The sequence below is a fragment of the Pinus tabuliformis genome, chromosome J (assembly GCF_031772625.1).
Source record: "Pinus tabuliformis cultivar Carrire ecotype Pingquan chromosome J, CPIR1, whole genome shotgun sequence".
Taxonomy (NCBI): Eukaryota; Viridiplantae; Streptophyta; class Pinopsida; order Pinales; family Pinaceae; genus Pinus; species Pinus tabuliformis.
Window position 1 is genome coordinate 686601911 of NC_142295.1, and position 13652 is coordinate 686615562.

The following is a 13652-nucleotide window of genomic DNA, read 5'->3' on the forward strand; positions in this document are numbered from 1 at the left end:
CCATAGCTCCTGTTATCACCTAAGAAACAATTTCTAAATTGTTCACATCATTTTGACTGTAAAGGTTTAGTGTTAGTCCAAGTTTAGTTTTCTTTCAAGATTGGGCTTTTGGGCTTATATTTCTCAAGATATGGACAAAATTGGTATTGCTGGGTCAAATGGCACCCCTTACAGATGACAGTTGGCAAATAAAATTGATCACCACCAAGCAAAGAGTGCAATAGATCGTATGGATTAGATTGAGAAAATAACATGAGTAATGGCTTCACTTCTGTGTTCTCAAATGCCAGAGCAGAAGCTGTCTTGTAGTCCAATGAGTAGTGGACATCAAAGCATAGCCAGTGAGAGCAGCTCATTGAGGGCATCAAATGATCTGGAGTCCAAAACAAAAGACAATTCTTGGACAATAAGGGATGCACTGGAGAATGTGTGATTTACCTTAATTGTGGTGGCTACAGCAATGCTGGTTCTGGCATTTCTTGGACTTTTATTTTCTATTCTTGGACTCAAGACTCTGGTTTACTTTTTGGTACTTGGTGCATGGTTTCTTGTGGCGGGAACATTTATTCTTTGTGGAGTGTTCGTTTTATTAAACAGTACGGTTGGAGATGCCTGCATCACCATGAAGAGGGATTCAGTGGTGGTGAAACTTCAATATTCACATTCTCTAGAAACTGAAGATGACATGAAGCCAGTTACCCATCTTCTCGCTGTTGATCTTACCTCAAAGAGAGGGTTGAAATTTCTTAGTCATGGACTTCGCTATCTGTTGGATGGAATCAAAAGGGTACCGTGCCAAGGCTTTAGAATTTCTAAACCAGTTAATGATTTGGTTTGAAGCACAACATTTATATAGTTCACAAACAAGTAATACCAATGTCGAATATTTTATTGAAGAAGTTGCTAAGATGGCTGAAGAAAATGATTTGAAGTCAGATCGCTTGAGGTCTGCACTGTCAGAAATCTCATGGGACTCTTTCAAGGATTATTTGCAAATGGTTTCTAGTTTTTTATCATCAGAGTTTGGACTTGGGTCAAGTGATAATGCTGTCATTACAAATGGAAGGGTGGTCCTTCACAAAGAAGACAGTTTTTTCAGTGATGATTTGAAGTTTCTGGAAACTGTAGAATATGATAGAAGAATCGAACCTGTAATAACTATAATTGAGCAAGTTGAGTGGGAAGGAGTAGATCCTGATGACCTAACAAGCAGTGATTTTCTGAGTGATGCAATAATGGCAATTATATCTGCAATGATTATTCATTCCCGAGGTGCTGATAATGCGCATTTTGAAGTTCTAAAAGAAAAATATAACGCTTTGAATTCTAGAGCAAGCAATATCAGGGAGCACATTTTTCATATTTACACAAGGAAGCTGATGGGTATGATAAACCAAGAATGAGAATGGGTACTAAAAGATCCTGAGGCGATCATGCCTGTTGCATTTGTTTCATTTAATACACGTCGGGGAGTTACTGTTTGTGCACAAACACAACAAAGCAAGAACCCAAAATTTTGGTTAACGGAGTGGGCCCCTGAGCTTCGTGATGTATACTGGAGCAATCTGGCCATTCCATTTGTTGCAATCGCAATTCAGAAACTACTCATGGGTGTTACACTCTTTTTCCTTGTATTTTTCTTCATGATCCTAGTTGCAGCAGTCCAGTCATTGGCCAACCTTGATGGAATTGGGAAGGTTGCTCCCTTCCTGAAACCAATAATAGAAGTGAAAATTATCAAGTCATTTCTTCAAGGATTTCTATCAGGGTTGACTTTGAAGATATTTCTTATTTTACTTCCTACTATCTTGATGATCATGTCAAAAATTGAAGGTTATGCAAAAACATCTATACTTGAAAGGAGAGCTGCTGCAAAGTATTATTACTTTATACTGGTGAATGTATTTCTTGGAAGTATAATTACTGGAACAACATTTCAACAGCTTCATGCTTTTCTTCATCAATCTCCAACATAGATACCAAAGACTAATGGAGTTTCAATACCAATGAAAGCTACCTTTTTCATCACTTATATCATGGTTGATGGATGGACTGGCATTGCTGGTGAAATTATCCGATTGAAGCCATTAATCATTTTTCATCTGAAGAACATGTTTTTGGTGAAGATTGAGAAGGATAGGGAGAATGCCATGGATCCTGGTAGTGTTGGTTTCGCAGAAGCACTTCCTCAACTTCAACTGTACTTCCTACTTGGACTTGTGTATGCAGTGGTCACACCAATACTTCTGCCTTTCATAGTCATCTTTTTTGGATTTGCATACTTTATGTATAGACATCAGGTTATCAATGTGTATAATCAGGAGTATGAGAGTGTAGCAGCATTTTGCCTCATGTTCATAGTCGTATAGTTGTTGCATTAGTAATATCACAGCTACTACTTGGTCTGCTAAGCACTAAAAAAGTAGCTGACTCCACGCCTATACTTTTAGTCTTTCCAGCGTTGACAATTTGGTTTCATAGGTTTTGTAAAAGTCATTTTGAGCCTGCTTTCCGAAGATATCCACTAGAGGAAGCCATGGCAAAGGATACTTTGTAGCGGGCCACAGAACCAAACCTTAATATAAAAGGATAACTAACTAATTCGTACTTGCATCCTATCTTTAAGAGTGAAGAGAATGAGGAGAATGAAATGGGAGAATGGAGAGACGATGATAGTTTGGTACTGACAAACCGTCATTCAAAACTAAACACCCCTAGAGCTAGTGAGAATAGATACATTTCCTCACCAGAGTATGATGAGGAGAAAGGTTATGTTCTAAATTTTGATGGTTTTCCTTGTTGCATTTTTCTTGAAGATCATACATCTCCACTCAGTTTTGAAAAGTTTTGGAGCAGCTGAAAAGAATATTTAAATATAAGGAAGCCCAAGATAGCAAACTTTTGGTATTAAGCTATGTTTTGGTGATTACACAACAGTTTCGTGGCGTGCTACGAAACTGCTGAAGATGATGCCTAAGGTACAACAGTTTCATAGCGCGCTATGAAACTGTTGTAGCTACATAATAAAAACTCAGTCAACCAATTTTGAGGGACCGAGGGGAAATTTTTGAAAAAGGAATCTCTTCAAAGGATCATGTAACAGGTGTCAACATTCAACAAGGGAAAAAATAGGTGGAGGAAACATATATTTGAACTTTAAACCTTTTTTTATAAAGTGATCATAGTCACTACAGTTCATGATATGTCAAATAGCTTGGAGGAGGTTTTGTCTTCACACAGGGGAAAGGTCGACATCACATAAAGGACGTGGCACTCTAATACATTTTCGTATTATCAAAGAAGAAGGGCATGGTTAATTATTTCTGAATATCTTTGAGGAAACCAAAAGCATAAAAACAGGGGCAGTTTCCTATTTCTCAGTAGCAGTGAAGAGATAAGACAGTAAGGGCCAGCAAAGAGCTTTAAACATCCATCAAGGCTAAAGCTGAAGGAAACCACTTGTCAAAGAATGAATCTTGATTGTAATAAATGCTATGTTCAACATGATGTAGAATTAGAATCCTAATTGTTTTAGGTTTCTAGAGCTGTCAATTAGTAGTAAGTTGCTTTTAATAGTTAGTTTAATATGTCAATAGGTGTCATGATAAGGAGAATTCAAGTTCCCCTCATGCTTGAGGAGGAATCTCAGTTAGGTAGAAGATCTCTATATATAGGAGAAAGAGAAATGTAATACGGGTTGGAAATTTATTGAAAAAAACTCTGCTATTGAGCTATGTATATGACTTTGTTTTAGTAATACAAGACTTGGCTTTACTTCTTAGGAGTCAGAAGGAGTTTACTATTCAGAATGTTGTGTATTATCTTCTCTTTAATATTTGCAATGGTATAGATGTGTGATTACTTAGAAATCACTGATTGTGCTCTAATTTCCTTCACATATTTATAAACTGTGTTGTCCTGTATGTTTCTGGTGTATTCTGAATGGTTAAATTTTGTATGCCATGACTTCTATGTAAGGTTGATGTCATTGTTATTCTGAAATGAATTGGACTCCATAAGCCCAATGGATACTTTCTAGTTGTGTTTCCACCACTCATATTTTTAACTTTGTTTCACAAGATTTAGCCATCTTTATGATAATCAATGATCATTAATCCTTTGAGAGAGCCCTCTCAGGTTGGGGAGGCTAAGCCTTAGCCTAAAGTAGGTTTAAAATGGTTACTTAAAGTCTGCCTGATCACAGTAGCCTATCAGGGCCTGATTTTGAGATAACATTTTGGTGCGTCTGCCGGGAGCCTGAAGATTATTCATTCCTAAAAACAAAAGAATGAACTTCTGAAGGTAGCAAGAGCTTAAAAGAATTTTCGAGGCTGCAAATCTAACTTGGCGACTCCATTGTTCAAGAATTCGAAATTCATAGATTCATGGTGATTCCACTGGAAGAATTGAAGGACCCAGATGCTACCATTCTTATTTCAAGGTATGCATGCATAAATTTTTCAGGAATTCATGGTTTCCCAAATCATTTTCCCAAGGATGCATATTTTCTAAGGAATGGTCCACAATTCAATGGAGAATATTTGAGTTTAACTTTGAAGCATGTATCAGATTTCTGTGATTTTACCAAGCTTCTTAGAGTTAAACATGAGGATGATTGCATTATGTTGTTCTATGATTCATTTCAAGGGAAATGTAAACAGTGGATTGAAAGCTTTCCTACCAAATATATTAAGTCATTTGAAGACTTTTGGTTCATGTTTTTGGAGGAATGGATAGATATATTAGAGGTGGTGGCAAACTCTCCTTCAATTCAAGGTTTCAAACAATGGAATGATGATCATATTAATGAAGAAATAGATGAAAATTTTTCTTTGTCCTTGTCTTCGTATCTAAAATCATTTGAGTGCAAGGCAGAGGATAAGATGAAATTTTTGGATGAAGTTGCTAAGGACATTGAGAAAGACATTGAAGGTCTACAAGGTCAAATTCAATCATATAATCTTCATGGTTATGATCATTCTTTCCAGAAGGTTTCTATGTCAGAACACAAGGAGAGGGTGTTGCTTCTTATCTCTTTTGTGATTGAGGAAGAATACACTATTATTGAAGATCAGTTGGCACAACCAGAAAGTTACGAGAATCATCAAGCTGATCATGTATTCTCGGATCCTATAGCTAAATACATGGAAGATTTTTACTCTCCAGTGTTTTAGATTTTCTATGAAGATCAAAGGTAATTTTAGTGGCAGTGGTCATCACAATATCATAGTGGCTCTGAACTTCGATGCAGTCAAAAAACTCAAATATCAGATAAGACAAATGATTGGCTACATTGGAAATATCACATTGATTGAGCTGAAAGAAGTTTGAAATTGATATGGTAGGTAGGTAGGAAAATGTAAATAAGCTCAAGGTTGAATGAGCATTTTTTAGTAGATGTAGATTTCTTTCTCCTACAGTGATCATCAAGCTTAAGCCCGAGGTGAAGGCCCAAGAAGCTTGAAGGGGATTCTTGTCAAGCAAATCTATGTTTGTTATAAAGAGGACAAAGCACTGGACCTGCATGTTCTTAGTGTACCAGAGGGGCACACTATCCCAAGTGGAGCCACCTGTTATCACCTAAGAAACAATTTCTAAATTGTTCACATCATTTTGATTGTAAAGTTTTAGTGTTAGTCTGAGTTTAGTTTTCTTTCAAGATTGGGCTTATATTTCTCAAGATATGGACAAAATTGGTATTACTGGGTCAAATGGCACCCCTTATGGATGACAACTAGCAAATAAAATTGATCACCACCAAGCAGAGAGTGCAATAGATCGTATGGATTGGATTGAGAAAATAACAAGAGTAATGGCTTCACTTCTGTGTTCTCAAATGCCAGAGCAGAAGCTGCCTTGTAGTCCAATGAGCAGTGGACATCAACGCACAGCCAGTGAGAGCAGCTCATTGAGGGCAGCAAATGATCTGGAGTCCAAAACCAAAGACAATTCTCGGACAATAAGGGATGTACTGGAGAATGTGCGATTTACCTTAATTGTGGTGGCTGCAGCAATGCTGGTTCTGGCATTTCTTGGACTTTTATTTTCTATTCTTGGACTCAAGACTCTGGTTTACTTTTTGGTACTTGGTGCATGGTTTCTTGTGGTGGGAACATTTATTCTTTGTGGAGTGTTCGTTTTATTAAACAGTGTGGTTGGAGATTCCTGCGTCGCCATGAAGAGGGATTCAGTGGTGGTGAAACTTCAATATTCACATTCTCCAGAAACTGAAGATGACATGAAGCCAGTTACCCATCTTCTTGTTGTTGATCTTACCTCAAAGAGAGGGTTGAAATTTCTTAGTCATGGAATTCGCTATCTATTGGATGGAATCAAAAGGGTACCGTACCAAGGCTTTAGAATTTCTAAACCAGTTAATGATTTGGTATGAAGCACAACAATTATATAGTTCACAAACAAGTAATACCAATGTCAAAGATTTTATTGAAGAAGTTGTTAAGCTGGCTGAAGCAAATGATTTGAAGTCAGATCGCTTGAGGTCTGCACTGTCAGAAATCTCATGGGACTCTTTCAAGGATTATTTGCAAAGGGTTTCTGGTTTTTTATCATCAAAGTTTGGACTTGGGTCAAGCGATAATGCTATCATGACAAATGGAAGGGCGGTCCTTCACAAAGAAGACAGTTTTCTCAGTGATGATTTGAAGTTTCTGGAAACTGTAGAATATGATAGAAGAATCAAACATGTAATAACTATAATTGAGCAAGTTGAGTGGGAAGGAGTAGATCCTGATGACCTAACAAGCAGTGATTTTTTGAGTGATGCAATAATGGAAATTTCATCTGCAATGGTTATTCATTCCCGAGGTGCTGATAATGTGCATTTTGAAGTTTTAAATGAAAAATACAATGCTTTGAATTCTAGAGAAAGAAATATCAGGGAGAACATTTTTCATCTTTACACAAGGAAGCTGATGGGTATGATAAACCAAGAACAAGAACGGGCACTAAAAGATCCTGAGGCGATCATGCCTGTTGCATTTGTTCAATTTAATACACGTTGTGGAGCTGTTGTTTGTGCAAAAACACAATAAAGAAAGAACCCAACAATTTGGTTAATAGAGTGGGCCCCTGAGCCTCGTGATGTATACTAGAGCAATCTGGCCATTCCATTTGTTGCGATCGCAATTTCAGAAACTACTCATGGGTGTTACACTCTTTTTCCTTGTATTTTTTTTCATGATCCCAGTTGCAGCAGTCCAGTCATTGGAAAACCTTGATGGAATTGAGAAGGTTGCTCCCTTCCTAAAACCAATAATAGAAGTGAAAATTATCAAGTCATTTCTTCAAGGATTTCTACCAGGGTTGGCTTTGAAGATATTTCTTATTTTACTTCCTACTATCTTGATGATCATGTAAAAAATTGAAGGTTATGCAACAACATCTATACTTGAAAGGAGAGCTGCTACAAAGTATTATTACTTTATGCTGGTGAATGTATTTCTTGGAAGTATAATTACTGGAACAACATTTCAACAACTTCATGCTTTTCTTCATCAATCTTCAACACAGATACCAAAGACTATTGGAGTTTCAGTACCAATGAGAGCTACCTTTTTCATCACTTATATCATGGTTGATGGATGGGCTGGCATTGCTGGTGAAATTATCCAATTGAAGCCATTAATCATTTTTCATCTGAAGAACATGTTTTTGGTGAAGACTGAGAAGGATAGGGAGAATGCCATGGATCTTGGCAGTGTCGGTTTCCCAGAAGCACTTCCTCAACTTCAACTATACTTTCTGCTTGGAGTTGTGTATGCAGTGGTCACACCAATACTTCTGCCTTTCATAGTCATCTTTTTTGGATATACTTTGTGTATCGAGATCAGGTTATCAATGTGTATAATCAGGAGTATGAGAGTGTAGCAGCATTTTGGCCTCATGTTCATAGTCGTATAGTTGCTGCATTAGTAATATCATAGTTACTACTACTTGGTCTGCTAAGCACTAAAAAAATAGTTGACTCCATGCCTATACTTTTAGCCCTTCCGGTGTTGAAAATTTGGTTTCACAGGTTTTGTAAAAGTCATTTTGAGCCTGCTTTCCGAAGATATCCACTGGAGGAAGCCATGGCAAAGGATACTTTGGAGCGGGCCAGAGAACCAAACCTTAATCTCAAAGGATACCTAACTAATTCGTACTTGCATCCTATCTTTAAGAGTGAAGAGAACGAGGAGAATGAAATGGGAGAATGGAGAGACGATGATAGTTTGGTACTGACAAAGCGTCATTCAAAACTGAACACCCCTGGAGCTAGTGAGAACAGCTACATTGCCTCACCAGAGTATGATGAGGAGAAAGGTTATGTTCCAAATTTTGATGGTTTTCCTTGTTGCATTTTTCTTGAAGTATCATACGTCTCCACTCAGTTTTGAAAAGCTTTGGAGAAGCTGAAAAGAATATTTAAATATAAGGAAGCCCAAGATAGCAAACTTTTGCTATTAAGCTGTGTTTTGGTGATTACACAGCAGTTTCGTGGCGTGCTACGAAACTGCTGAAGATGATGCCTAAGGCACAACAGTTTCGTAGTGCGCTACAAAACTGTTGTAGCTACATAATTAAAACTCAGTCAACCAATTTTGAGGGACCGAGGGGAAATTTTTGAAAAAGGAATCTCTTCAAAGGATCATGTAACAGGTGTCAACATTCAACAAGGGTAAAAACAGGTGGAGGAAACATATATTTGAACTTTAAACCTTTTTTTATGTGATCATAGTCACTACAATTCATAATATGTTAGACAGTTTGGAGGAGGTTTTGTCTTCACATAGGGGAAAGGTCGACAGCACATAAAGGACGTGGCACTCTAATACATTTTTGTATAATCAAAGAAGAAGGGCATGGTTAATTATTTCCGAATATCTTTGAGGAAACCAAAAGCATAAAAACAGGGGCAGTTTCCTATTTCTCAGTAGCAGTGAAGAGATAAGATAGTAAGGGCTGGCAAAGAGATTTAAACATCCATCAAGGCTAAAGCTGAAGGAAACCACTTGTTAAACAATGAATCTTGATTGTAATAAATGATATGTTCAGCATGATGTAGAATTAGAAACCTAATTGTTTTAGGTTTCTAGAGCTGTCAATTAATAGTAAGTTTCTTTTAATATTTAGTTTAATATGTCAATAGGTGTCATGATAAGGAGAATTCGAGTTCCCCTCATGCTTGAGGAGGAATCTCAGTTAGGTAGAAGAGCTCTATATATAGGAGAAATAGCAATGTAATACGGGTTGGAAATTTATTGAAAAAAGCTCTACTATTGTGCTATGTATATGACTCTGTTTTAGTAATACAAGACTTGGCTTTACTTCTCAGGAATCAGAAGGAGTTTACTGTTTAGAATGTTGTGTATTATCTTCTCTTCAATATTTTCAGTGGTATAGATGTGTGATTACTTAGAAATCACTGATTGTGCTCTAATTTCCTTCACATATTTATAAACTATGTTGTCCTGTATGTTTCTGGTGTATTCTGAATGGTTAAATTTTGTATGCCCTGACTTCTATGTAAGGTTGATGTCATTTTTATTCTGAAACGAATTTGACTCCATAAGCTCAATTGATACTTTCTAGTTGTGTTTCCACCACTCATATTTTTACCTTTGTTTCACAAGAGTTAGCCATCTTTATCATAATCAAAGATCATTAATCCTTTGAGAGAGCCCTCCCAGGTTGGGGAGGCTAAGCCTAAACATAAAGTAGGTTTGAAATAGTTACTTAAAGTCTACCTGATCACAACAGCCTATCAGGGCCTGATTTTGAGATAACAGCTCCATCGCAATCAGTGGTTTGACATTCCTTTATACAATGTGATTACCCCGGATGTGACATTTGATTAAGACATGCTATAATGGTGTAATCGGGTCCGCAATTATATCGCAATCCACATTTTAATGTGGCAAGGATTTTAAACATTGCGATACATAACTCCCAATATGGTGAACGCGATATAATAGGACCATCAAGTCCGCAACTGTATATCGTAGTCGGGGGTTTCACTGTGGTACTTAATAGAACCTGCTGATGTGATTTCTCTGATATATATATACTGCTCTGCTATTCTCTGATATTCCTCCAATATTCGTGCTATTTCTATTAAAATGTTTATATAATAGAAATACACAATAATCATGCGTAACTTATGTTTTCTTCCCTTTTACAGCCTTTGCACATTTTCCGATGTTTGCCTTCTTCAGATCAATCCTCCAACGTAGATCTTATCTCTAGATCTAACAGTCCCGACTTAACCTGATCAACTCAAAACCATTCATTGATCCTTCACCGTTGATCAACCCGCGCTAGATCAAATGGCCTACATGCATTTGGGTGAGCCTCTTGCAAGAGAAATAACCACCCGAAAAAGTGGTTTTGTCTCTCCACCCAAGTGCTACGTGTCACTCGGTTAATGGAATGGGGCGCTCTCCTCTAAATACCACTTACCACCTAGCATCCGCCCAATAACCACTATCACTATTACAAACCCATCGGTTAACTGTTGAATGCGGTTACACAGAGTAATGACTCTCTGCTCTTTCCTTATTTTGGTTTCAAATGACTCTTCCTCTATGCTTCTCTTGCTCCTCCGATCGATCTTCCCTTTGGATTTTGATAGTTCTTCTTTGGAATATATTACATGTGATGCTCCTCCGTTAACTGCTCTTCCGCTGGCTTCTCCTCCTGATGCATGTTCCTCTTTATTCCTTCTAATGAATTTCTTCCTTGCTTTGATAACTCTAATCTGATATCTCCTATGACTTCCAATGGCTTGACGGTCTTGGCTTTCCTCTAGTTTCTCCTCATGGCTTCTTGCTCTGCTTCTCCTACAATATTTCCATATTAACATCAATGAAAATCTAGGTCAACAATCTCCCCCTTTGTTAATGATGGAAATATTCTTCTTCTCTTCCCCTTTGACATCAATGGCAAAGGAGTGCACAAGTACTCCCCCTATCAAACTACTCTCCTATCCTGTAACATCATTATGAATCAACTTAAGTGATGCTAAAGAGATAACCCTCATCTTTTGACGAAGATGTTCAAATGCTTCTCAAGGAAGAGGTTTTGTGAAAATATTAGCTATCTGCTCCTTATTATTGATATATTCCAAGACGATGTTATGTTTAGCTACTTGTTCATGAAGGAAATGATACTTGATTGCTATATGTTTGGTCTTTGAGTGCATCACTGGATTTTTGTTGAGGCTGATCGGACTTGTGTTATCACAATAGATGGTAATTGGTTGATTTGTACCTACGTTGACATCTTTTAGAGCTTCCTTCATCCATAGTATTTGAGTACAACAATTTGCGGTAGCTATATACTTAGCTTCAGCTATAGATAGTGATATGGATGTATGTTTTTTACTGAGCCAAGATACTAAACAGTCTCCCAAGAAGAAAGCATTTCGACTAGTACTTTTTCGATCATCGACACTTCTGACCCAATCAGCATCGGTGTATGTAGTCAAAGTAAGAGTTGACCTATTAAAGTACTAGAGACCATAATGAGGAGTTCCTTTCAGGTATCTCAGAATTCTTCTTACAGCCAACAAATGGGATTGTTTAGGATCTGATTGAAATATTCCCACCATTCCTACTACTTGCATAATGTCGAGTCTCGTAGCAGTCAAGTACAGAAGGGCTCTAATTATTGACCTGTAATGAGTTTCATCTACTGGTGGGGAGTCATCATTTTTGCTCAATTTGCAACTTGTGGTCATAGGTGTGTTATTGGGAAATCTAGTGTCCACTCGGAGCTGCTAGTCCCACTAAGACTGGTAGCTATCTTAGAAACAAACAAACTAAAACTACTTTCGTTTTCCTTTATGAGAAATAGATGAGAGTGGAATGAAGGACACCAACCTTAGTATTGCGCTTGGTTCCTTGCTCGGTTCCTCTCCCTTCTGACAGATCCTTGCCGCTTCTCCTTCGTCTACCCAGCTTCAAAGAGCACCTGTGGAATCAAAGCAGCATAATACTATCAAAGAATAGAGATCTACAATCATAAACAATATAGGACCAGATGTATATTAACCACACAAATGCATATATCATCAAACATACAAGAATGTGGAGGAAAACTTGAATAGCTTTATTAATATCAAGAATAAGCAAAGAGGATTACAACCAATTGTTCTGACCCAGTGTCACCCTCCAGCATGAAAGCCCTTATTTCACCTCATGAAAAGCTTAGATCACCCAACACTATGATATTCCAACAAGAAACCAATAGCACTTCCTTACAAGATACAAAATTCCAGCCTCTGGATCTCTGGGATGAGGGATCCATATATAGATGATTGCAGGAGGGTGAGTCAGCTTCTGGGATTTTATTAGTGTCCTCTCTGATAGTTCTTGATTCTACTTGGAGATTTATGATCTCTTACTCATCCCTGGGCGAATTTAGAGAGGCAAGTGTCACAAGAGAAGTTTCTGGAAGATTCCATGATCATCCACCTCGCAAACTGTCTCTGCCATTTGTCCACTCTCGCCCATCACACCCCATATAAGGGCTTTTCAGTATCAAACACACCTCCCATGTGCATTAGGTGGGATGCATCGCACTTTGACCATGGAGCAGGTGAGATGGTCTAGTTTTGACCAGTTCTGAGTAGTTTTTCATGGAGAACTTCTGGGAGATGATGTAATAAGCTAACCTTGTTCTTTTAGGGGATGGAACAACACTTTTAGGGACTTAGGAGCCCTTGGTTTATGGACATGTATGATTGGGGTTGCAGTGCCCAAAAATGTCTATAACAGTTGCCCCCTAAAGCATGAGGTCGTTAATCTTTTGATGTCGGGTGAAATGATTTATCATGAGGGTCTGAAGTTTTTTCGAGCTGGAAGGCGACCTGTAATAAGATACAACACAATACATTATCTTCATAATATTTTTCATGATCTAGCTAAGGCGGGCATTCCCATGCTCAACTTTATAAATTAATTTTCATGTACATAACATAGACAACCGTCTGTGTGGGACACTGATGATTCTGATAGAGTCACCATCCTTTGATTCCGATGATCGTCTATGCAGCAACAATGTACATTTGATGTCTTTATTTTCCTGAATATATCATAGCCCGGATGGATGAAACTAGATCCTGGGTCTTCAAACTCGTTCAATCTTCACTCGAAGTACAAGTCGATCCATGTGAAAGATGTTCTAGAGTCAAACATGGAAAGACATCGCCTGATTACCAACCAATGACGTAAGTTGTTAACAAGCGCGAGAGGAATCGCTAATAATGATGATGACCCTCAAGGTACTACAGTACAATTCGCGTGGTGTGAAAAGGGACTTGGTGTCGAACACTACACAAAATCTTTCAGTCGAAGGCCAATGATGTAAACCTGTCACTGGAAGTGAGAAACTTGCCATTGAGGCATGAAAGCTTCAAAGTACTGAAGGGGTTGTTCCTAAGTCAACTTCTTGGATAATGAGCTGATGTTGATAAGAAGTGACTTGCCGTAGGAGGTCCTTAATGAATTCCACATCTACGACATGGATCAGAGTAAATGATTTTGGAGGTGAAAACGATCTCATGATACAGGGTTCAGGGTGGCAGTCATGAAAGAATGGAGTGTGAATGTATTGCAGTGGATGAGACATAGGTGAATTCTTTGAGCAACTTC

At 37.9% G+C, this 13652-nt stretch overlaps 2 pseudogenes; both read left to right on the top strand.

The window, feature by feature from the left end:
* The first annotated feature begins 1433 nt into the window (after positions 1–1433).
* LOC149228686 (hyperosmolality-gated Ca2+ permeable channel 1.8 pseudogene) lies at positions 1434–2860 on the top strand (annotated as a pseudogene).
* A 2952-nt stretch (positions 2861–5812) lies between these two features.
* The window catches only part of LOC149228687 (hyperosmolality-gated Ca2+ permeable channel 1.2-like), a 69845-nt pseudogene continuing 62005 nt past the window's right edge, over positions 5813–13652 (top strand).